The 27,126-nt window shown below is 39.0% G+C and overlaps 1 protein-coding gene across 1 annotated transcript in view; it reads right to left on the bottom strand.

The window, feature by feature from the left end:
• The window catches only part of LOC307154035 (uncharacterized protein), a 102,925-nt gene extending 77,772 nt beyond the window's left edge, over positions 1–25,153 (bottom strand). The window contains exons 1-6 of the mRNA XM_079863932.1: positions 25,132–25,153; positions 10,625–10,756; positions 9,287–9,418; positions 7,278–7,702; positions 7,071–7,180; positions 608–726 (exon numbers count right to left, since the gene is read on the bottom strand). The gene's annotated coding sequence lies outside the window, so the exon portion shown is untranslated. The remainder of the gene's footprint in view (positions 1–607; positions 727–7,070; positions 7,181–7,277; positions 7,703–9,286; positions 9,419–10,624; positions 10,757–25,131) is intronic.
• Positions 25,154–27,126: the final 1,973 nt, after the last annotated feature.

Genomic DNA, 27,126 nt, shown 5'->3' with positions numbered 1-27,126 from the left:
ATGAACAGACCAAAAAAAAAAAGGGAAAAAAATCTTATCTTCTCTTATCAATTAAATGCCATTTCATTATCTGCATCCATTTAAAAATATTGCCTTTTGAAAAGTTATTATATGGCTCCAAAGCCAGCACAGGACCACTTTTAAGAAACTTGTGGTGCTTCTTTTTTTTTTTTTTTTTTTTTTTTTTGTCATATTTTGGAGCATTTGTTCTTTTGTGCATCACAGAAAGTAAAACATGTTTGGGTTAAACTTTATTTTAAGGTGATGCTGTTACATTGTAATTACTCAAATAAGAAATGATTAATATTAATTAACTACATGTACTTACTATTGAGTTACAGTTACAGTTAGGCTTTGGTTTAGGGTAAGTTACTTACGCCTTAAAATAAAGTATTACCCAGGTTTGTTATAACATTAGGGCTGAAATGAACATGAAGAAAATGATGACATCACTGAAATGAAGAAAATAAGACATAGAGGTGAGTCACAGAATGGAGCAATAACATATGTGCATTCATTAAACAAAGCTGCCAGAGTTCAGGGGCAAATGAAAAACCCATCAACCATCTGGAGGACAAAGAAAAATCGTATAATTGTTCAGACTTACGCGAAACTAAAGCCAGAGTGCTTCAGTTGGCTGTTGACTCCAGAAAATGTAAATTCCAGAAAGCATGACATCTGCCTCTCTCCAAAGTTTAGGCCTCATCTGTTACAAATTATTCCCATCTATGGCGAGGAAAGAGGGAGAAAAAAGTTAAATGCATTAGAGATGGAACTTTTATATAACATGGTTTGCAGTGGCTACGCTCAAACTACTAATTCCTCCAATACACTTAATGGAAAAGAAGAGCTATTCATTTCCTCACAAACATGTCCATTAGGAGCAGAGATGGCTGGCTTAGGAATCTGTGTTGATGTGCTGCTCTTTACGGCATGTAAAAGAGAAGCTGAACTGATTGGCAGGGCATGCATACATGCATTCTCTCTCTCGCTCGCTCTATCCTCTATTCTCTGGGGTAAAATTATCTTTTGGAGCTGTGCCAGCTGTCCTTGTTGAAACGGCAGAGGAAAGTGGACATGTTCTTGTCTGAAACCTGCTCCAGATAAAGTGATTATGTCTTACATTATGCCACACTGGGATTTCTTCATCATGCAAAGTAGCAGGGAAAAGAAAAATGGAGGAATGAAACATAAGCAAGAATTAAAATGAGAGTGAGATAAATGGCTACAGTGCTATCAGCCATCTTGTAGCATTTCATATCATCCATCTGGACTCAGTCACAAGTCACCAGGCATTTCAGCAGATGGGTTATTACTATAATCATCTGAAAAGATGCACACAGAACCGGTATGCCAATTCAAATTGAGAGGGGACATACCATCTCACATTTATAAGATACAACTCAATAATAATAAATAAATATTTTTCATAAATTTGATTTATTTTTAGAACATGAAAATGTGAAATGTTTTAAAAATGAATAAAAAAAAAAAAAAAAATTCAGTTCATGTTTATTTTAAGTAATGAAAATATTTTTGATGGGTTTTAGAATAATAAAGTATAACAACCCTGCATGTGGCATCTGTCAGAACACAGCTTTAAAACATTAATTTGTATGCCTACCTCCTCTTCACAAACAAGGAAAGAAAACGTCCCAACTAATGCTTTATGGGTTACAAGTGTTAATTTATTACTCAAATGAAGTTGTAAATGAATACATTGAACTTGAGATGGCATGATAGATGGATGTGTTCTCAATCATTTCCTTTCATCTCAATGGATCAGACTGGAGAGAAAAGAAATCTGTTTTAATAAAGACATAATCTTATTCTAAATAAATATGAGATCAATTCTCCAATATCAAATTTGGGGATGAAAACTGAAGCAGTAATGGGGCGACCGCGACAATGAGCTGAGAGATGGAATTGGGAATTGGATGGAAAAATAGAGGCATTATTCATAATACGTTCATCTTCCAGTGCAAGCAGACTAGCTTCATCTCTCTCTTCTCTCTTTCTACTTTCTACAGTTCTTCACTCTTATAATGGCCATTCTGCATCCTCATTTCCCAGCTAACAGCACATATCACATCAGAGCCGTCCATTCATTTGGTGCAGTGTGAAGAGAGCTAAGGGTGCGGAGAGCGAGCCAGAACGGGAAGCTCTAACGCTTACATGGGCTCCATGCGCGCTTTATGTCAGATTCCTTGACCATCTAAATGAGGGGTGCAGAATAGTATCGCTTCGACATTCAGCTAACAAACCACTTGGCTTTCAGGCCTTTTGATTTTGTTTGAAAGCGGGAGACAATCCTCAGCCAAATTGACAAGATGGTGCGAAGCCAAGAAAGCAGTGAATGAACAGCCCTCGACGAACACCATTAGCCAACCAGAGAGCACCTCAAACATTTATAGAGTCTTCAGCTTGTCCAGCGAGTGACTGCTTGGATTCATTAACAGGAAGCTGTAAATTGAATGGAGCAATGTTATGACTTTTGCTCAAGTGTATCTTATGTGAGAAGGTGAAGGCAACTTTTAAAGAACCTCAGACAACGAATGACGCCGCGAGCTGTTTAGGATAAACGAAGCAGAAACCGATAAATATACGTTTGCTTTGTCAGTGCTGGAGGCGTTCAAAATCTTGTTCTGTTCTTTGATCCGTCCAGCCAGCCTCCTACCAGCAGATCTGATGAACAGCACAAAATAGCACAGATGAATGCAGAAAATTGAAAATGTAAAGTAGGTTATCTATTTATAATGCTTTCTATAGAATAGGTTGCAAATGCTTGACTAATAATAATAAACAATTATTCAAAAGGGTTAGGGTTCCTTTTGAAAAATACTTAAGATGTCATGTAGGTATGAAGGCTTGTTTCCACCACTGAATAAAAAATAAAAAACGGTAATTGCTTCTTTTTATCTCACAATTCTGACTTTTTTTCTCGCAAATGCAAGTTTACATCTCGCAATTTTTCTCCAAATTGTGATATAAACTCACAATTTATCTCTTAATTCTGACTTTATAACTTTATAATTCCCAATTGCGAGTTTATATCACGCAATTCTGAGAAAAACTGTCGCAATTACCTTTTTAGTTTTTTATTCTGTGGCGGAAACTTCCATATGTAGTAAAACTAGTCTGAGGCTTGTCATTATAAATATCTAAAAATAATATGAAATTAAGATCTTTTCATGTATTCTATGTTGAATATAAGTATATTTTGTCTTGCTGCACTGGTAGATTTCTCATTCTTACTCATATTTTTTTACTCATAAGTACAAAATGCACTTATATTAAAGCCACATTATTTGAAATCATATGCAATCTTAAGGCAGGGACATATTAGAGAAGCTTCTGCCAACTTTTGCATGTAAACAAGGTCCATTGTCAACAGTGATGGATGAAGCACCACTTTATATTGGTCAACACAGCCAATTCAAAAATACTTTAAAAAATACTATTAAAAATAGATTGCTTCACAGTGTACTAAATGGGGGCAACAGAGGTACCTCCAAAAGTCTGTGCCAGGTACACTGTAAAACATTATTGTTGGTTTACCTTAAAAAAGTAGGCTACCTTGTTGCCTTAAATTTTGAGTTCATTGAAATAAAAAATTTCAGTTAATACAATGAAGGAGATTGGTTTAGTAAATAGAAACTCAAAATATTATGTTATCTGAACTACATTAATTATCTAAGTTGATTGGACAAAAAATAAAAAGTTGTAATGACAAATCATGAAAAATAATTTATACAGCTTACTATTAACATATCAAGTTTATCTTACTTGCTCAAGACAATTCTCTTTAAAATGTGTCTCTGCCATTACAATAGTTGACCAGAAAAAAAAAAAAAAAAAAATAATACAGAAAATGTTTGGAATAGTCCTCCAGGTGGCCATGCTGAGAACATAATTTGTAATTGCATAGCATTATGAATTGTGGTCTGTCAAATTTTGGAACGCAATGGCACAAGAATTTCGCTTGTATAGCTAAACATGAACTGACTAAATGCTTCTAATTCGGGTTTCGCTGCAGAATCAGCAAAAGGAGCTGTGAGAGTGTCGAGAGACTTGAAACCTTACAAAATCTCCAAAACAAACTCTGACAACTCTCAAACACAAGCAATGCACTTTGTATTTATACAAGAGGTAGATGTAGAAACTTGTTCCATGTGTTAAATGCTTAGAATTGACTTGCTGGGTGTTGCAGTTCAGCTTGAGGTGTCAACAAAGGCCTTTCACCGCATTCATATTCCTTTGCTCTAAATCATATTACTGCAAAGACAAACATGGAAGACAAGGTCATCGTGGATTGTTTAGGATTTGAAAGGCAGAACTATCATATGAAGGATCAGCGACGTCATTCGATTTTGAACAACATGGCACAAATGGAACTCAATAACCGTGTGTGAATGTTGTGGAGTTTAGACCCCAGGAAGGTAATTGTGGGCGATAAAGCATTACTAAACAGCATGTAACAACAATGATCCGAGACTCAATGGCTTTCATCAGAGCTGATTGTATCATGATTGGCCTTAAATTGCAAATCAAACACTGTAGTTGTAATCAGAGCAAGAGAGATACAAAGAGAAACAAAGCATAGCAAATGTGTGCTTTCTCCAAGTACAGACTTGGAAAATGAGAACGGAAAGTAAGGTTGACCTCTAAAGATAGCATGCCCTGCTATTCAAAAAGGCTGCATGGGGATTCATGGGGGCTTTGATATTTTTCTTTTGACATTTCTTAATTAACTAGCCAAATTAATATAATTCTTTATTATTCAAACAAACCACAAAATGTGGGTGGTCTAGGAAGGTTGTCGTGCCACCGGGCCGCACATCATTAGGCAATAACCCTTCAATGAGCATTACCTCAGACATCACCATAAAAAGCCATTGTTCGCCATTCAAAAGTGATATGAATTATGCGCTGAGTTTTATGAAGCTCATTTGCAATGAGGTCTTGTCGATGTGCTTGGAGGGAAAACGTGTTTAATATGAACGGTAATAGCAACCAGGGGAGGGCTGAGAGAAATGGGGAAAAAGGATAATGGGGAGAAGAAAATAAAAAAGAAACTTGAACGAGCAAGTGATCTACAGTACACCGCAGTAGAGAAAGAGGGCAAGGCTTTATGTTTACATGATAGTTTCGTGACAGCACTAAAGCATCAAAGCCTTTGTTGCCCAATAATCAAGCAATTTACATTTACTTACATTTTAGATAATACTAACAGTTACTTCTACCCTATTGCTCCGCCCATTGAAAGTAGTTCCACACCGCGCCAGCAGACAATTCATTGGGTTTTGTCAGATCAGTGTGCGTTGGTGTCACATTCACGTTAGTTTGGACTCGTTATGCTTTGTCATCACCTGTCTGCGTAAGACTCCCTTGGTATGTCGGCTCCACCGTGGTCAGACATCGCTTCACCTTCGCTGCGGACTTGCGGACCGTCCGCTGCTCTCTGGTCCTCCACCCCTTCTGCTACGGCTTGCTCCGCCCTACCTCAGGCTCCACCTCCGCCCTCGGTCGCTCCAACTCGCCCTCAGACCTCCAGACCCCTACCTCGCTTTCGGGAGGTCATCGCTGCGGCTCCGTCGCGGCCTCCAAGATCTTCACCATCTCGGCTCATCGGCTGCGCGGTGGACTGCATCCTCACCGTCGTCTTCTCCGGTCAGCCCCATGGCGGCCCTCATCAGTTTTCCTTCATGGATCCTCCCTCCGTCAACGCCGCCGTAGGGCACCACCCTGGCTGTGGCCTGGATGAAAATCCATCAGCCCCTGCTCAAGGCCACCCCTTGGCTCACTCCACCTTCATCACCACCCTGGACTTTGTTGTTCGTCCTCCTCCCGGTCATCCATCCACCCCCATAACCTTCATCTGCCTGTCTGTGCCACCCCTTCGCCATCCCTTCATCCTCTTCATCTTCTCTTCACGGCTCGAGGACGCGCCTACCGTTCTGTCACATTCACGTTAGTTTGGACTCGTAATGTTTTGTCATCACCTGCCTACGTCACTCATTTGTTGTCACAGACACTAATCACATTCAGCTGTGCACTCATCAGTCACCATCATTAACACCTGTATATGTTCAGTTCTGTTTCAGTTCAGTGGTTTTGTCTATGTTCAGTGTGTGTTGCTATCCGTTTGCCTTCCTGTTAGATCTTTAGAGAATAAACCCTCCTCATCTGTCTGCCAGCAACCACCCGTGACAGTCGGAGTCTGTTGGCATAATTTCACAGACTTGTCAGTCTTTCTGGAACATGCAAAAACAGAGCGGAGTGATAGTTTTTAAAGAATAATGATACGATTTAAGTTTGTTTTACTTAATTGTAGACGCTGTTCAGAGAAAATAATAGCATTCGCGTTAAAACGAAGACCCTCTACAGTGGGCTGGATTAACGCAAGGCACCAAAGTCATTGGCTAGTACTCACCTTTCACTGTCCGCATTTTGATTCCAGCAAATCACTTTGGGAGAGTGCAGACCGCATGGTTAATAGGCGTTGGAAGTTGATTTAGTCAAATAAGTAAAATACTGTAATTTAATCTGTTGCAATACTTTACATCTAATACCCCTTTTTCCCAAAGAAACACTGAATGACCATGCAATAATGTCTCAAGCACTACCAACCCAACTGTTTATGTTCTGTTTAATATGAAAAATATGCATTTTCATTCATACATATTTGCAACATTTTAGTTTTATTTAGGTTTATGATTATTTATGCCCTGCTTCCTTGTTAATTTATTGAAATAGCTGGGGAAAAAAATATTGATTATTTTAACTATTTTTACTAGTTAAAATAATATTTCTAAAGATTTAATTTTGAATCTACTTGACTAATCGCTGTTTAGGATATAAAAAAAAGAAAGTATTTTCAGAGCAAATACATTCATTTCAAGAAATCATTTACAGTACATCATTTTTTCACTACACTTCCCAGCCTTAGTACCCATGTGACACACAAGAGGGGGCGTGAGAATCCTGGGAACTTTGGAATTTGGATGAGAAACTTCTGGACACGGTGTGTGCGCATTTAAGCGTGTCCATGTTGAGGTAGCTCCACATACTTCTGCTCTTTGATCCAGCGACTGAGGTTGCTGACCAGCGGTGTGCTCTCCTGGCAGAGGTGAATGGTGTCTATGTGGGATTCCTCCGGGGCCAAGCTTAACCGCTGCAGCTGTGCGAGGGAGAGACAGGATCAAAGCACACCCAAAAAACACACATACACACACACTATATGAACACACACTCTCTCCATCACTAATAATAACCACCTCGGCCCAGAATCCAGTCTCCTCTCTCGCTGGCCCGGCTCTCTGCTCACATAATCAGGGTTTCCTTCTACATGCTATTAATTGATTCAGTATGCTTGGAAGAAGTGGTTCCCGCATTCCCATGTCTCCGATTTTCTTGTTTATTATGCTAACCATACACGAGACTCCCGCACTCTCGAGGGGGTGGAATTCTAATCAGGTGAATTCAATTACAGAGCTCCTGATCCTGATTTTCTGCTGGGCTCCAAGTGCACAACAAGTCCCAGTGAGAGCGTATATTGGTGTCAGCTTAAAACTACTTTTGGAGTTATTTTTCTCTTTTTTTTTTGCTCTCTGGCTCTCCTTGAAGGCATGCATGTATTAAACATTTTGCAAAAATGGTCGAAGTTCATATCTGGATTCAATCAAAATACAGGAGACCCCACCTGAAACAAAAGCAGACAGCACAGACTAATGCAGAACAAATGTTCTTAGTTTCAACCTCAGGTCTAGTGCATTTAGTGGCCACGCTGAAATACATACATAAGTAATACAATTAAAACACAAAAGACAGACAAGTGTATAATTTATTGAATGTTAACATACTTTCTAATATTTCTATTTAAAATGATCTACATATTTAAAAAAAACTTTGCCAATTTTTTTCCTATTTTTAAGCATAGAACTTTCTAAATTTAGTTTTATGATGTAAAGCACATTGGTCAACATGTGTTGTTTTAATAGAGCTATATAAATAAAAGTGACATTGACATTTGATGAAATGCTTAAAACTAGAAAATCTGCCATTAAGAATAAAAAGAAACAATTTAAGATATATACTTTATTTTCCTTTAAGGTTGTTATACACACACACTACATTTAAAAAATCGGGATCGGTAAGATGTTTATTGTTTATCTCTTATTTCATTTATCTAACTTTCTTGTGTTTTGTATTATTATGTTGCCACAAACAACTTGCACTTCAACTTGTACATTACTGTTCAAAATGTTGTGGTTTTTAACATTTTTAAAATGCTTTTGGAAGAAGTCTCTTATGCTTCAAGGCTGCATTTATTTGATCAAAAATACAGTAAAAACAGTCATATTTATGTATTTATTTATTATTATACAAAAAGAGCAGCCAGGACATTCTCCTAAACAACTTGTTTGTTCTTTACAGTAAAATACAAATTAAGCAGCAGGGTTCAAACATTCAAACAATATGAGTATGAGTAGATGGTGATAGACCATAGTCATAGTCATCACACCTCTCATTCCAGAGACCAGTATCCAAAATCCAACATATGCTGGAGTCCTTTCAGCAGTGGAGAGCATGAGAGATGTGCAAGCAAAGAGAAAATTGAAACAGTGAAATTGAAGGATAGCACAAGAGTGAAAAAGGAAGTGGGAGAAGAAATGAGAATCCCCTCTGAATGTTCTGTAAGCCATATGTTGTGCATATAAAGCATCGCTGTGTGCCGTGGTGATTCATGACTCCCGTAGACAATCCTAATATTTTTCCAGAAGCTGTTAGGACTTTGAGACAGTCACTACATACCCTGTCTAGACACCACTTGTCAGAATTACGCAGTTCGAAAAACTCATGAAGAGAGAGGGGAGCTTCAAATGATGACTCAATTCAATTGGCGATTCATTCTTCTGTCTTCCTTCCATTTTTCCATAATGTGGCTATTCTCAAGCTACGTGTCAAATGTTTTTATATGATTTTCCAACTAATGGCTAGAGGCTGTATGAACACTGGACCTTGTGCATATTAAGTTAATGGAGGCAGTTCTATGCATGGCTGCACTGTGTGAATATATGCTACATCCAGCACTCCATGTGCTGATTATATAGATCGAGAGAGAAAGATAGAGAGCAAATGGGGGAGAGGGGGAGGGAAAGAGAAGAAGAAACAGACAGATAGAAAGAGAAAACGGAGAGCGAGTGGTGGCAGCTCATGATGATTAAAATGGAGATTAAGCAATTTCAGTTATCAGCATGTGCATTTGGTTTGTCAGTTATCTCACCTCCTGTAGGTACGTCTCAGTCATCTCCAGAGAAACGCTGTTACAGAGCAGCATGTGTGCCTGCATTTGATCTTATATTCTAACACGCAACGAGTGCCATAAAACTGATGCTTACAGGTTTTCCAGGGATTCCTTTGAATAGAGCATTCAATGTTTAGCTGTATTATCTTCCTAGGTTGTGAGCCGACTATATACTTCTGAATTTGCAGCTTGCAGAATCAGTGAAAAGAGATGTATATCCATAAAAATTTACCATACTTTACACCAAAATACCCTAGCAAATCTCATAAAAACATGTGAAGGAGATGTCAAGGTATGATTTCATCTCAGAATCAATATAATCTAGATAAGAATAAGATCCTTTAAGATTTTCTGACATTGTCATGATAATTAAGAATATTCTTCCTCAATTCTGACTGTAGTGGAAAAAAACCCATAATAAAATTGTATTGTTTTAGTATTTGTTGTACAGCTTTTAATTTTTTTTGATTATTTTCTATTTTATTTTATTGAACTTAAACACTCCTACATGCTACTCTGAGGAACAACAACATATTTAAGAATAATATAGGAATAGGCATGCAACTTTTTGACAACATACACAACGTATAACATGTATAGTTGAAGCAGTAATTTTACGTTTGAAAATAAATGACAACTAAAACTGAAATAAAATAAATTAACCATAAACAGTAATATTTAAAATAAAATAGTAATATTAGTATTAAATTAAATTAATATTATTAGTATTAAATTAATATAATATTATTAGTATTAAATTAATATAATATAATTAATATTAAATACAAATATTTTTAAATAATAGTAAAAAATAATAATGACAAAGCACACACAATTGCAAAAAAAAATTATAACGAAAATTAAAACGAAAATTGAAAATGTAAAAATAAAACCTAATTAAAAATATGAATACAAAACTATGAAAATATATAAATAATACTAAAATAACTTACTACTGTAGCAATAATAAATGAATCAGTTTATTACGATTTAATATAAAAAAATATATTACATAATGAGCATCTTCATCGAGAATAATGAGAATTCAAAAAAATGGTCATATGCATTATAATAATGAGAATTATTTGGGGAAATGTGCTTGTTCAGTTTTTGTGCATATGTCATGTCATTGCATGCTAATACGGTAATACCAAAGGATGTGCTACATCCAAAATCACCAGATATGTCATGGTTTGGTTGTGTTGGTGGCCTGGAGGGCAGCCCACACACAGGTGCACAGTGTGTTAGACCAGTGTGTGTGAGTTGAACATCAAAAAAGTATGAGAAGGACAGAAATTGAGAGTGTAGTTGTTTGACCTGTGACCTCCTGTGTCCTGAAGTCAAATTCCTCCAACAGTATAGGTCCCAGTTCTCACTCTCTGGATGCTGCTCTGACAGGCTTTCTGAAGCCGCCTCAGCTGTAGCTGGAAGCTACACTCGCCTCTGTTCCTAAAACACACACATACACACAGAGACTGAGTTTCTCGTTCAGAACTTTTTCAGAAAAAGATTCATTCTATTGTTCATTTATTCAATAGCAGTGCATTACAAAACAGGACTGCAATGTTACCATGCTTTGATATAGGATGGGTAGTTGAAATGAAATACTCTGGAAAGTTGATATGTCCTTTGGTGTGACTCAATATAATTAATCTAAATCTATTTTAATGTCAGGGCTGATGGCTGGCTGATCTCTATGATGTCCACTGGAGGATTTGAAGCAGGATTGGCTGTAATGGGCACAGAGATTGTGGATTAGGCTTCCTCTTTCTTCTTCCACGTTGAGGGAAGAACCAGTTATCCACAATACATACTCGATGTACTGGAGCAGGGAACATCTGGACTCACCCATTGGCATGATGTTCATGTTCAAAAAATTTCTTTTTGTTAGTGAATCTTCATTTTGAGTTCTTCACATTATGATGGAACACTGACTCCACAACAAATTTCTCATCCCTGTAATAAATATACAATTTGATCTATGAATCTAAATCACATTACTATAGTAAAATCATGGTACAATTTTGTAGAAGCAAAATGTTTCAAGTGTCCGAATTTGAAGGTGCCAGAAAGGTACACTACTACATTCAACAAGACAATAACAACCAGTGAGCCCTCATAGTGACAAATCCATCAACACAAACAAAAAGATGAGACCAGACCACCCTGATTTACAGTGTGTGTGTGTGTGTGTGTGTGTGCTCTCTCGGATGCAGTGCAGTGACAACGGCACAAGCCACCTCTCAAAGCTGTTAAGGGCCTTTCTTCCAGCGCCACATAAAGTAAGACATTAATTCAGTATTAATTATACAACACGTCAAACTACATCACAGTCCCGGCTCCCCCGGAGTCTCTCGAGCGTTCTTAATGACAGTAATTACCACTCATAAAAAGACCCATCTAAAATTAACATTTCTTCTCCGCCTTGATAGAGAAAATGTAAATAGCAGTGAAGTACAGATGTTATGATTAGGTCCAAATTGCACATCGTTCTTTTGTTTCCATGTGTGTCGGACAGAACAATGGCAACTTGACAAAAGCACCACAGGCCAAATTTCTCAAAGGAGGGGGAATGCGGACCACTTCAGGAGGGAACCTGTTTAACATTTAGATTGTTTCTCCTAATGGGGGGTGCAGGGCAAGATATATATATGTGTGTGTGTGTGTGTGTGGTTGTGCAGTTCTGTGTAGCAGCATAGTGTACAATGAAATGAAAGAGAAGATAATGTTGTCCACTAAAGTACGATTTGTTTGCTGATCCCACAGAACAGGGGTAACATCATGTGACATTATAATATCCTTTCTTTGGAGAAATCAAACAAATCTGGTTGAGACAGGTTCACTTTGGATAATTTAACATCTAGCATTTAGCATTAGCATTGTTATGGGCCACAACTAAGATGACCTTTCCAATCAGTTGCTTAAAACAAAGTAGAATATCATGAAACTGAGCCATCTTGCTGGGTTATGGTAAAATTATAGCATTTTGCATAATATGTTAAATAAATCTGATATACACTACTGGGTTTTGGGTAAGTAAGATTTTTAAATGTTTATTTGAAAAAAGTGTCACCAAGGCTGTATTTATTTGATCAAAATAAGGTAAAATTAAATATTATTATAAAGATGAAATATTATTACAATTTAAAATACCTGCTTTCTATATATTTCTATAATTTCTTCCTTTGATGTCAAAGCTGAATTTTCAGCATAATTTCTCCAGTCTTCAGTGTCACATAATCCTTCAGAAATATGCTGATTTTGTGCTTAAGCACAAACATTTCTTATTATCAATGATGAAAACAGCTGTGCTGCTTAATGCTCCTTTTCAGGATGAATAGAAAAAGGGGAAAGGAACAGCATTTATTTGAAATGTAAATCTTTTGTAACAATATACATTTCTTTACTGTCACTTTTGATCAATGTAATTAATCCTTGTTGAATAAAAGTATTAATTCATTTATTTATTTTTAAATCTTACTAATCCCAAACTTTTTATATCTTTGACTTTTTTTTTTTAAAAGGTGTCATTAATGAAAAAATATTTGAAAAAATATTCTGTTAAATTAATATGAATATTAACAGAAAAAAAGGTATTGAGGTACTTCTGAATTACATTATTTAATTCTATAAGCTACTTATAGGCCTTTATTTCTGATTGAAAGAATGTCATAATAGCAATAAACTAAATAATTCAGATCCATTTGGCCTTTTGGTTATGATGGATAATGAAGATGCTGAAGATCACCCCCATCCCCCCACCCTACTTATCATCCCTGTAATAAATGCACAAATCTAATTGAGTAAATAACAAACCTAAACAGGTAAGGTAACAGTATAAATGATGGGGTCACTGTACCATACATACACTATTCCCCCGTCAACAACAAAAAATATGCTTAAGTGAGACTTTCAGGTCTTGTAAAAACATGTATCGAATGCAAATGTTCAGTTTGGAGCCTTAAGTAAACTGATAAGACCATTTCCATCATCGTAAATGACAAGGCATATCTCCTCCCAGCCTGTCTGTTTCTCAGTCTCCCTTACTGATGGTTAATAAATATGGGAGTGCTAATCTGGTACGATTTTCTCTGCCCTGGCTACGTCCATCACGCTGTCACCTGCCCCCATATGTTTGACAGTTTATTCTGCCTCATCAAAGCCAACACAGCAAAATCACTTTCCCTTCTGCAGCCAAATCCACTCCTGAATAATCACCAATAAGTGGCTTTCTGTATGCACAACTACAGAGAGAGACGGAAGAGAGAGACAGAAAGAGAGAGACAGCAAGAATCAAACCAAGAAGAGAGATTAAAGAAAGGCGATTAAGAGAGAAGGAAATACACACAGCGTTCACTACAGTGTGTCAATTACTGCTGCACTACAGAGTGCTTTAGAGGACCTTGTCTAATGTATGTTAAAGGCGGGCTCAGCTCTTTTGTCAATATATCCCATATTTTTCACAACTGTGCCACATACGCACATTCACGCTCTGAGATGCAAGCCGTCATCTCCCAATGTTTGCACATGGCCGCCTGCAAAGGCTCAAAGCCACAGAAATTATTCTATGGCAACAGTCTAATGAGATTTCACAAGTGTGAAATCAAAAGAATCTACAGATCTATCGATCAGAACTGGACAATTGGTCACATAAATTCACAGACACATCATCACAAGCTCCAGAAGGAAGTAAAGAGCTGCATTTAGAGACAATTGAATGACAGCCATTTTTTTTTTACAAAACAGAGAAGGTGCGAAGTAGGGAAGTATTCGTAACAATAAATTGTCATACATATAAGAAAAGTCGCCACAAGTAAATGTACGAAAATAATCCCAAAACTTGAAAATGGGTTTTATCGGTTACAGTCTTCCTGTTTTATTAACTGATAGGAACATCATGTGTTTGATTCCCAGGAAGCATGTATAGGCATACTTCTGTACTATATAGTGTGCAAAAAACATGAAAAGTGCATTTCTGAATGAACAGTATTCATAAAACAGTAGACAGAACCTGGATTTAACATAATACATTATTAGATTGACTTCTCTTGCTTTAACAATCTAAATTGAGGTAAATTAAATTGCCAACCCTTTGGACCAGCCTTCATGTCAAAAGCGCATTAAAATGTTGCCCACATAGGAAAAACGTTTTTGAACAGAGCAACTGATCAAATGTATTGTAAATTGTGAAATATAAAGCATACTGTATGCATATTTATTTACAAATGTTCTGTTTTTCTGTGAATACTGAAGCCTGATTGGTTCACGTCTGTGCATCTGCACAGATAAATGGCTTTCCAACACTCCAAAACTGACAGGGCCGATTGCCTATTTAAAAGTAGAGTAGGTAATTTTCATAGAGACTAGCAATAGCGAGCTAGTTTTGAAAGCATAATATCCCACCCTCCCTTCAGAACGTCAACAAAGCCTTAAAAACACATGAACGTATACAGCAAGGAGTAAACAAAAGCATCACAAGAGTGTTAAACTACCTCATGTCTAAAAGCACATAACATAACAAAATAGTAATGAATGAACAACTTGCAGAGCACTAACCTGTACCACCTGACTGCTGCAGATTCATTTTGGCACTGATAGTGTTCCCATTGAAGGTTTTCATCTCTTCCAAATTATGGTAGTCATGTCGTGAACTCAGCATAAGCTCATTGTTTTGGTTCAGGAGGAACTGTAAAGGGGGTTGCTGTTTCAGTTGTGGTGCTCGCTGACTGACGTCTGTCTAACTCTGCATAGCATGAAACGTGTGATGTCTGCGTGAGCAGGGTGCACGGAGGTATGGAAATACACGTTGACAGCCAGGTAGGACATCGTACCATTGGCATTCGATTGGATGAACATTATATGGTCCTACGCCTTCCACAGACGAGATATATACATATAAATACATTTAGACCACTTCAATTAGTGTTTGCTATCAGGATGTGAAGAGATTTTCAACCACCATAACAAAAAAATGTTTCTGGAACAAATCACCTACCCTGCCTTTAAGTCATGCCGAAAGCCATTTTAATCAAAATTTTCTCACTGAAGAGCGGCAGCATTGACTCGTGTGCAGGTGCAGTAGCACAGCAATCTACGCAATGCTCATTCCCGTTATCTCAGGGAACCAAGGTTGTGTTAGTAACCGAAATGCTCCCTTTCGATACAGTTCACTCGCATTGCGTCAGTAGCTGATGCATATGGGGAACGCAATTCAAAGCACCGTGCTCCTGCAAGCCCGTAGCTGGGGACGCTTGGTGACAAGGGCCCCATAGCAGGCTACATAAAATATAGGAACTTAAAAGGTTTGATGCCACCAAAATAAACAGAGGTTGGGGACTGGCTAAGCAGACAATATACGTGCCTGAAAAGTAGGGACGTCCAAGTTGTAAAACATGGCAAAGGTGGACGGCGAGGAGGAGGCCCAAGAGGAGGCCATTCCCCTGGTGGAGTGGGCCGTCACCCCTATAGGGCACTGCAAGCCCAAATAATTGTAAGCCAGCACTATTGCATCCACTATCCAATGAGATATCCAATGTCTCAGCTTCTAGCAGCCCCCTCGAGTAGTCTCTGAAGCACACACATATTTGCTTTGACTGCCGGAACATGCTAGTGCGCTCAATGTCCTCAATGATGACCTGAGGGAGCAGAGCTAACGGGGGGGGGGGGGGGGGGGGGGGGGGAGGGGAAGCATAAAGGCGCAGAGAGGGCCACCTGTGGGCCAATGCATCTTCTTCCTTCAGTAAGAACATCTGGCAGTGGGAGTTCTCTCTTGATGCAAAGAGGTCCACCTCTGCTTACGTGAAAATGCTCCAGATTATGCGAACCATCAGGTGCTGGAGTCTCCACACTCCTGGGGGAGGTCCGTTCTGGGACAGGATATCTGCTCCTTTGTTCATGGAGCCTGACACATGCACCTCTCTCACTGGGTGAAGATTGCGCTGTGCCCACAGAAGGAGGCGGCAATCCATATTGTTTAGCGGTCGAGAACTGAGACCCCCTTGGCTATTTATAGAGGCTACCACTGTCATGATCAGACAGCAACTAGCATGTACCGGCAGTCAAAGCAACTATTTCTGTGCTTCAGAGACTACTCGAGGGGGCTGCTAGAAGCTGGGACTATCTCATTGGATAGTGGACGCAATAGTGCTGGCTTACAATTATTTGGGCTTGCAGTGCCCTATAGGGGTTAGGGCCCACTCCACCAGGGGAATGACCTCCTCTTGGGCTTGGTCTGGCGGAGTGTCCATTGCTGAAGTGTACAACTTAAATACATAGGGATGATGAGATGATAACGCACAGGTGTGATGAGTGTCCGTGACAACTGATGACTGCCGGAAAGCTAAGAAAAATCCAATCCCTTTGGCAAATCTGCGAGAGGATTTGTTTTAAAGTTAACATTCTGAATGGCCATCTTATCAGGGCGGGGTTCAGACATCTCAAATCGAGGATGGCCCTGAAGCCGCCATTGTTCTGCTATTAGTTATGTAGCTTTCTTTAAAAAACGGCTGCCATAAGAACATTCGAAGACAGTTAAAGTAAGTTAATTGCATCAGTAAAAGTTAGTAGAATACAGAAGGAACTTGAAGCAGCAATTCATCTTTTGATCCTCTGTAGAAAGTGTAGTTCGCCCAGACCTCTGCTTCAGAGGAAGCCAGAGACATCATTAATGTCCTCCTTGGAGCCACCAAATGAAACCATGGCACTCGTACCAGATGAGGGGCACTGGTCTTAGCAAGTTAAGAGCACTGGAAATTCGTCATGGTTAGGGGAGAGTGACGTATGCGGGAGCTGGGCCACCGTGAGCTCACTACAGCCCTGTTGCTCCGCTATATCTTCTGTCTCGGCTCGATAGGGGAAGAGAACGGGAGAGCGTGTGAGACGGGATCACTCTCTTTAAAGAAAGCGAACCATGAGCGCAACAGTGCGAGACTCATGCTCTCGGAGTGAGAGCAGCTGGTCTCTGTGAGAGCAACCTCGGTGTGGACGCATCCCAGGCAAGTGATGCCTCCCTCATCCGAAGGAAACAGGGGAGCCCTGCATGAGCCACACTCATGGCGCAATATTTTGCAACAAACATTGCTTAAAATTTGCTCTTTAAAGTGGAATTTGCTCTTAAAGAGTCGTCGGATAGCCGCAGGGGAGAAGCACCATGTCAGTTGAAGCTACTGAAGTGCTGTTAATCCGCTGCTTGGGGCTTGTTTCAACAGCGAGCACAAAGGCTTCTATCTTCTTCACTTCGGAGTCAGCGAGGAGATGATCTTTCGCACTTGAAGGAGAAAAATTCGAATGAAAATTACTTTATATGTGACTTAAATAGGCAGTCGGCCCCGTCCATTTTGGCGTGTTTTCCCCATACTAAGCTACTAACGCAATGCGAGTGAACCGTATTGAAAGGGAACCACATTTACATAGCCTTTCCACTCCAGAAATGTATTTATTTCTATTTGTAGTAGTCACCACTCAAAACTACTTATTTACAATACTTTCATTGATCCAACTAGAAACATTTTTTGCAACCAATCATAGAATCTTTTTTCTCCAGCTGAAGCGACACTTTTTACAGCATAAGGGCATGATACTCTATGTGTTCAATTACAGGAAAATTATGTGAATATCAGAAAGGTCTTCTGTAAATAGCTAAATGGTAGTTTATGGATGACTTACAAAGCAGATGAGGGTCTGTAGGATGACACGACTTTTTACATGCCAGTTTTTTAATCTTGGCAGTGGCATTGAATAGGTGTTGAATAGTGCTTTGGAGCTTTGTGGAGTTAAGCACCTTTAGAAAGCTGTTTGCTCGTAAGACCACTCAATCTCTCACTCTCTCTCTCTCATATACACATACACCCATCACTGCCTTTTTGCATATTAAACCTCTTTTTGCTCTGAAAAAAGTGTCGACAATGCAGATGCAAGCTGTCTTGTACATCGTGGTCTTTGCTCTCCCCCTGCGACACACACGCACACACATACACGAGGATCCAAAAGTGATTTGTGTCAATTTTCTTTACCTCAGACTGAATGGTTTCACATCTGCATGGATTAGAGAGAGGCAAACAGAATGGAAGGGATGTCACTCTGCCACTGAAATAAAGACAATTCGGTTGTATCATGTGTCAACCTCTGGTGCTCGGGGGATCAGGATTAAACAGCAGCTATTGACACCGCAAGCTTGAAAATGGGGAGGCTTCCACATTCACCAGAGATATGGGTTAAAGAATTATTCTAATCCAAAACATACAGATAGGAAAGAGTGGAGAAAGAAAAAAAGAGACAGGCTGGAGATGGATGTGTGCATTTGTGCAGATTTTGGACGTCTCTGGTGGATGATCACATCCTGGAATCTTAACCGAAGATGAATCAACAGAAGGCTAGAGTGCATGTGAAAAGCATGATCTACTAAAATTATTTGTAATATTAACTAGATTTTACCATTTTCTGAAAAAAATAAATAAATGTGTGGCTCTTGACTGTGCAAAATGCTAGGGTCAGGGTGTTCTGGATGGTTGCCAGGGCCTTGCTTTGGGGTTGCTAAGGTTTTGTGAGTGGTTGTTAAGATGTTGCAATAGAGTTGCTAGGTTGACACTTTTATAGATATTATAAACTTATATAGGCTATTGTACCTTTGTCTTCTTTTGTCCGATTTTCAAAAAACGTTTTGCTTAAAATAAAAGTTTGTAATGCTGTGATCTACCGCACAGCTGGTTGGCTTGGTTCATGTCTCATAATGCTTTAACAAAGACTTTTTTAAATCCTTATGGGAAAAATGTATGGAAAAAATACTTCCAGAACCAGCAACGCTGGTGTCTCCCCCTGACCAAAAGTAGTGGGTTTATGATCCCAGTCGATTGTTATTATCATGTGACCTTCTACAGGTTTGAAAGAGTAGTGTGACAAGTTATGCAGTTTTGACAAAGTATGCAATTTTAAGTGTGATGCTCTGCTAATAAAGATTAAAAATGAACATAAATTATTAGACATAGGCTTATGTTCAGCATTTAAATATTTAATCATATACAAAAGCTGAAATAAGAGGCCTCAGGCTCCAGCATGCATGGGGAGGCATCATCAACATAGTTATGACACGAATTAAAATACTGCAGCCATGTATTGTTAAAGAGAACATTAAACATTGATCTATTCCACTAATTAAAAGGCTCAGCGGATGATGAATTAGTTAAATATGTATATTTATAATGACACGCTGCTGAATTAAACATACAAGTTTGACAAGTAGCCAACGTGATGGAATAAGACTTGCCCTTATGTACGTGCGTATGTGCCTGTCCTCGTGGCACCTGCACGGTTACATTTTAAAAACTAAGAGTGGGCAGAGAGCATGCGATTCCTTACAGATAACACTAATGGATTCGTTAATTGCTCCAGTACCAGCAACAATTTTCATGGCGACCACCTAATGCCTTAGTAACGGCACTTCAGTGATGAATAATTGGCGGGATGGAGACATGGGATGAGAGATACTTTAAAACAGGGCTGGGTAAAGTAATTAAGCGAGCCTCTATATGACAAGTCCAAAATGCCCTTCACGAGAGCGTGCTGTAGGGCTCTTCCTCACAGCCAATCAGCTCTCAGGAATGGCATGTCCTTCCGTCTTGATATGTGTGGCCTTTTTCAATCAGAGAGGATGAGTGTTTTCAATCAGGAGCGGATGGTAAATAGACCTCAGTAAAAGCTGATGCGTGATTGCAGAGGGAAGGGGGAGGAGGTGCATACAACCACGTTCAGTATCGCACTACAATAGGGTGAAAGTGTGCGCTCGGCCTTCATGGCTGTTGTGCACGGTACATGTGTTCGCTGGGCCTTTTGTGTCATTTAAACTCTTATTCGATTGTCTTTTCTGGGCTGACTTGACTCACAATGCATTTATTTCGTATGTTTGACACTGTTAACACAAACACCTAGACTGAACCATTTTTATGCAAACAATGTCAGAAGACTTCAATGAGTTGAGCTTGACCTTCAAACCTCTGAATGAAGACAGCACACAAGAGTGTGAGTGTCTGTCTGTAGCTGAAGAAGAAACATGTGAAAGGTGACGAGGAGAACAAGGACAAAAGAAGGGCACTTGTACCTTTGCATGGAGAAGAGTAGTGAAAGTGTAGGTAGATTTGCTCTGAGTTCTCCTGGTGTTTAATGCAGTTCAGGACTTCTGCTCTCAAACATGACCTTGCATTTGCAAAGCACAATTGCATGCTGGGAAATAACAAACAAAACATGGAAAACAATCGTTTGACCATTCTCTCACAAATACTTCTTGTTACACTAATTTACACTTGATTTTTTTACTTGATCTATTGTTCTTTTTATCTTGTGTTTTTGTATTATTATTTTGCCACAAACAGTACATGGACTTGTACAATATACCGTTCAAAAGTTTAGGGTTCGTAAAAAATTTTACAAATGTTTTTGAAAGTCTCTTATGCTCACAAAGGCTGCATGTGTACAGTAAAACATTAATATTGTTAAATATTACTATAATTTAAAATAATATATTTAAATATATATAATAATTACTCCAGTATTCAGTGTCACATGATCCTTCAAAAATCATTATAATGTGTAGATAGATAGATAGATAGATAGATAGATAGATAGATAGATAGATAGATAGATAGATAGATAGATAGATAGATAGATAGATAGATAGATAGATAGATAGATAGATAGATAGATAGATAGATAGATAGATAGATAGATAGTACAGAAAGTGCTTGTCCCCACACAAAACCCTTCCTCAATGCTTTGACTGTTACAAAGTCAAGGTTCATTAAGCTGAATATACTTACCAAACTGTCACAGTAGGAATGCCAACAAAGGCGCTCGATAACAGCAACAAAAAGCAATTACTGTAGTATGAGTGTTTAAAATTAAAACTTTTTTATAAATATAATTATATGGTGTCATTTGCAGAGCTGCATGGTAAAATGCATGTTCTAAAAAAATAACATGCTTACAGTACATTCCACCAAAATGTTTGGACACTTAAGTCACTCTCAACCAAAACTGTATACATTTCATTTGATAGCAAAAACCATGAAATGTGGAATTCTTTAATGAAAAATACAGTAAAAACTAGATTTAAAAATGTGTCATTGATGCAATGCAATGCTAAAAAAAAAAAAGGCCTATAAGTGTCAAGATATGTTAGGGTGCTACTGTATGGCTATAACAATGCGTTAACAGGCCTAAAATTCATCTTTTTTCAGATATTGCTCTCGCAGTCAACCACAGAGCATAAACTCTGACACACTGCCATTGAGAAGACCACTGAAAATATACATGTAAGAGTGTCCGGATAATTAAAATATCACTTCTGCAATTACTGAAAAATGGCCATCGTTTGGCTGCTGCTTCACAAAAGCAGGCGGCAAAATGTCTGTCCAGTGGAGGTAATTCTGAACTAATTCTGCAACACTCAAAATCCACTTAGAAGATATAGCAAGTAATGGCTTTGACCCAAGCAGATGAGGCTGTTTCAAAGCCAATTTCCTTTGGATTCATCAAGCTTGACCATTTCTCCAGCCATAATAATACTCTGGCAGGTTGGCTTCATATTGCCAGGCTGGGGGACAGACAAGTTTAATGCCCCATAGAAAAACACTCACACAGGAACAAAGAGAACTCATGAACCAGGCACGGTGCCTACATCAGACAGGGCCTCGTCTCTGCTCACCCTGACCGCTATTAGAGAACCCCCCCTGCAATTATCTACAGCCCATTTATAGTCTGCACTGACAGGACAATGTGTATTATAGACCGAGGACAGAGGTTGTCTTTGGAATGAAATATGTTGATGGTAAATTAATACTGAACTCAACATATAAAACTGAAAATGAAGAAGAGCCGAAAGTGTTGCACTTACAGCACTGTATTATTACTTCAAGCTGAAAATTCCTTCCTGTTTTAACATCAGAAGCTGGGAGAAAACAAGTATTTATTGTTTAAACCAAGCTTACCCATGCAGGAGAGAATAGAGAAACTCGTCACAGATTAGCAAACACAGATGGCTCCACCTGTTTTCAGTGGGTGCTGGAGAAATGTGGACATCTTGGTAAGATATGATAACTTAAAGGTGCTCTAAGCGATGTCATGCGTTTTTAGGCCAAAACATTTTTTGTCACATCCCAGCAAACATCTCCTCACTATCTGCTAGCTGCCTGTCCCCTGAACACACTGTAAAAAAAACGCGGTCTCTGTTGACAGCCCAGGCTCTACAAACAGCAAGAAAAACAAACTGGCCCAGCCTTGGCCACGAAACATAACAAACAGTGGTCCAGCCAATAACCGACAAGAATGATTTGGGGGTGGGGGTTGGGGGGTTAGTGCGCGTGAAAAAAACACACACACACACGCACACACGAAAAATAACAAACAGTGTTCCAGCCAATAACCGACAAGAATGATTTGGGGGTGGGGGTTGGGGGGTTAGTGCGCGTGAAACACTCACACACACACACAGGCTCATTAGTTCATGATTCTACAACATAATTACTTTAAGTTACCAGCAAAAACAGGATTTGATATTCTTCCTAGTAACAGAGCACAAAAATAAAGAACTAATAAGATGAAAGGCAAATGCTCTCTAGTAAGTTATTGCAAAGTGAATCCTGGATAGACAAACCGCATTTAATGCATCTGCCAGTTAAACACCAAGAGCAACAAGAAAGTTAGCATACATGTAGAAATCGCAAAAGCTAAGTGCTGCACTTTGCTAGTCCAAAAAGGCCTGTAGTGCTTATTAAAGTCATTCGATAAAGCCGCTGCAGGCCGAGAGGCAGTCTAATATTAACACCTAATAAAAGAATGATAAAAAAGTTTATTGCAGTGAAGTCAGGCTAAATTAAAACACCGGTCCCACAGGTGCAACGTGGGTGGGAGAACATCTGCCCTCGTCTGGAGAGATTTGCGACATTAATATAAATGAATTTAGAAAACACATTGGGGAAAAAGAGAGAAGAGAGAACGAGAATATTATTTTCAAACTTCATGCTTGCGATTACAAATCTTCCCCTATTTCTCTCACCCTTATTCTTTTCCTTCCTCCAGAATCTCATTATGAAAGCATTGGATGGTGGAGAGGAACGCATTCACTTGATGCGGATGGCAGGCTCATTCATGGTAAATGTGTATTAGGCCTACCTTTAATGGGAGCCGCTAATTAAAGTGTCTGAGGAAAGCAGAAAAGTGTCTCACCCCTTCCGCCATTAGATGAGCAATATTGCGGAAAATGCACGCCTACATTAAAACACATCAGCCTGCTGAGGTTGCATTTAGTGCATGCGGCATTAAATCAGCATTATTATGAAGCAGGTACAGTAGTGCATGCGTCTTTTTTTAACCAAATCATGCATAGGTGCACTTCAAAAACTATATCAATTAAAACATAAAAAGGTGGAAACCACATCTAAATAATGTGATTAGTTCATTAAACCTTCAATTGCACAGTCAGCCTCATTTAAAAGCTTTTAAATTAGTCAAATTATCCAAATTGGCAGTTGCTGTTGTCTGGCAGTGACTTTGCTGTGAGTGTGTATAATGACTGTGCTGATAATGTCAATGGCCATTACAGTGAGGGACTGTAGTTTTATGATGGCCATAAGCCTGCTGCATTCAGCTCACTAATAGAGGCCTGAAGGACACGGAAACACGGCACTGCGACCTGTGACACCGCCGCACCAACCGGGAACATGCCAATCATGTTTGCATTTAGCCGGTGCCTCTCTATCCCCCCTGCACCCGCTTTCACCCATCATCTCTCAGTCGACTGTGCGTTTCCAAAGGATTTTTAATCGGTACCATTCCAGCGAGTGGGACCAATCAGGGTAAATTAAGATCAATAATGAGCCAATGGGTACGCTTTATTTGGTAGATGAGGTGAATCATTAAAACGCAGCGTGCTAATTTGACAGCTGATGCGCCAGGGTGGGCACTTAGGAGTAATGATGCCATCAGAGCAACAGACAGAAAGAGAGAGAGCGACAGCTACACAAACTGCTTCATTTCACACAGGAGCGAGAGAGAGCGAGAAATGGACTCTTTAAAATTCTTTTGACATTTTAATGTTATGAATCCATACACACATCTCATCAAGCTATTACATGTAATGAGGAGACTCACGTGAACCGCAACACGAATGGAGATGATTGTGTTTAAAATGATGTGCATTATCCCAGCGGCCGCTTGCATGACGGATGAACGGGACAAAAAAAAAAATGCACACATACTCTCGCAATGAGAGTGAGAGAGGGCTCTCGACACTGTCTGGTGAACCACCTGCCCATCTCACCCTTCTGTGTGTTTAAAGTATTCCCACCAAACGTGTGTGTGTGTGTGTGTGTGTGTGTGTGTGTGTGTTGAAGAATGAGAGCTGGAGAGCGTTCCGGGTCTGTATTGATCCTGCTAGCGGATCAGTATCCTTTTCCCACTGTGGTCACTGAATAGGACAAAAGTTCAATACAAAAAAATCGGCTGCTCATCCAGTTCTCACAAAAGCAATTTGTAATATAGATTTATCCGGGTTGCCGACAAAGCCAGCTGCTGTTTTTACTATTTAAAAGCTTTGATCACATAACCGGAGATGCTTCATCTTTTTTAAGGGTTGGTTGATGTGATTCATTTGCAATGTAGGTGGCAATTTTACCTAAAATAAATACAGGTATGGATTGCTTGAAATAAAAGAGAAAGCAAATGGGTTGAATAAATTCAACGAGCCTGTCTGCGGTGGGCATCACTAGAGCTGCTAAATCTACAAGCACTTAATCCAGATCTGCTTTGGCATTAATGATGAATACTTAAAACCTTACTTTTGACAGCAATTGGGCCTGTAAGCAGCAATGCTGCGTAACCGCAACAGCAGGCGTATCTGTGGCCCTATAAAGAAAAGAAAGAGATTTCTGGGTTACCACAATAACCCCCGGATTCACAGACAAGGCTTAAGCTTAGTCCCAGACTAAAATGCATGTTTGAGCTGTTATAACTGAAAGCAACTTGCACTGGCGTATCTTGTCAGTGCCATTGTTTTGTCTCAAGATCCACACCACCAGTAATGCTTTTTTCTAAGGCACGTTGATAAAAGCTACTTAAATGATTGAACTAAGGCCTAATCCTGGCTTAATCTAAGCCCTGTCTGTGAAACCAGGCTTATGTTTTTGCTTAAAATCAGACATGAAGTAGAAAATGGCAGTGCGCCATTTAGAATTATTACTTGATAAATGTGCAATCAAATTTGCATCACATTTACGTTGAAGTGGTAATTAATCATGGAACTGAACTGAAAAGCTAAATATGAACCTATATAACACACTAATTTCATATAAATTTGTACAATCTCATATGTATGTTTCAGTGCGATCTGCTTACGCTCCACTGATGGTTAGGTGATTACTTTATGCTTACTTTTTTCTTTTTCTTTTTTTTCTACATTTCCATATAAATCACATTATGTTCATATGATATCGCCTCCTTGTTGCATTCATGAGGTCAGGGTTGTATAAACTGGTTAAATCAGTTCAGATTTACTGAATAGAAAGTGTTTGTGTGCCTTTTGGAGCAAGTGGTCCTAGCATGTTTTAAATAATGTGCGTTCATTCATTTAGTTACTTAATTAAAGTTGTGAAAGGTCATGTTGATAAATAGATTTCCAGAGCTTTCTTCTCAAAAAGAAGCTCAGCACTGAAACTCTATTGAAGCTAGGCTAATGCTATGAATCCTTTTAATATGGTTAAGTATTTGGCTCCATTTTTTAACACTATTTCAAGTGCATTTTCGCTGAATTTTGATCACAAGACACAAGTTTTGGAACATAACGAGGACAAGAAAATGTAATTTTTGGGTGAACTAACTCTTTTATATGGGCGAGTAGTTTGCCCCATTATTTAATTGACTCCTACTATATTGTGAGCGATGGTACTGTGTATGTGAATTGTTACCTGTTAATATGTGTGCCAAAATAAAAGTGCATGGCTTATGCATATAGTGTGAAACAGGCCTTAGTGTGCTTGAGTATGGAGGCAGAGAATGGTTTCAAACAAAGACAATGAGGTAAATAAATATGATTTTTTTTTTTTCCCAAACGAGAGAGTGTTGCTGTGTGAGATGTGTGAAGTGAAGGTGTGAGGTAGCTGATTATAACTCTCTCTCTCTCTCTTGGTTCTCGCTCACTCTCTGTCTCTCTTACAGAGGTGATGAGAGCACTGGGTGGTCGATATGACACTGTCTCAGCCCGCCGTAATTAGCAAGCGTATGCAGGGTCCATCACAGATCAAACGACACATAAAAATGATCCCAATCTCTCCCAGTCATGGTTAAGCTACCTCAAGCTTTACCTTTGTGAACCCACTGGTGTATTTAACTTACCTCACACCTCAAAGAAAAGAAAGAGAGGGAGAAAAAGAAAGAGATGAGCATTAATTATTTATCACGGGAAGTTTCTAACCACGAAAAAGACAGAAGGAGTTGAAGGGAATTTAAATGATTTCAAAGGAACTTGCAGAGACCTGGATTAATGAAGTCTCAGGCTTTGTGAAGCGCCTACCTGACAACAGTTATCCAATCTGAGACCCACATGTACGACATTATGAAATATTACATGTTGGAATTAAGGCTCTAAAGTACCTTTCCACATTTAGTCCTCTCATACCAGAACAAGATAATCCTAGCGCTGTCACATGACATTCCCCGCTAATCAGAGCCGAGAACATTGCAAATCCTCTAGTTCACCTCCTGCCGAGGAGAACCGGCCTGCTGACAGGGCCTTCAAGTGCATGAATAAATAAACAAACAAGCCCCGGTCACGGCCC

This window comes from Squalius cephalus (genome assembly GCF_949319135.1).
Source record: "Squalius cephalus genome assembly, chromosome: 25".
NCBI classification, from domain to species: domain Eukaryota; kingdom Metazoa; phylum Chordata; class Actinopteri; order Cypriniformes; family Leuciscidae; genus Squalius; species Squalius cephalus.
The sequence above is the reverse complement of the archived record's forward strand: the minus strand, read 5'-3'. Positions and strand labels throughout refer to the sequence as shown.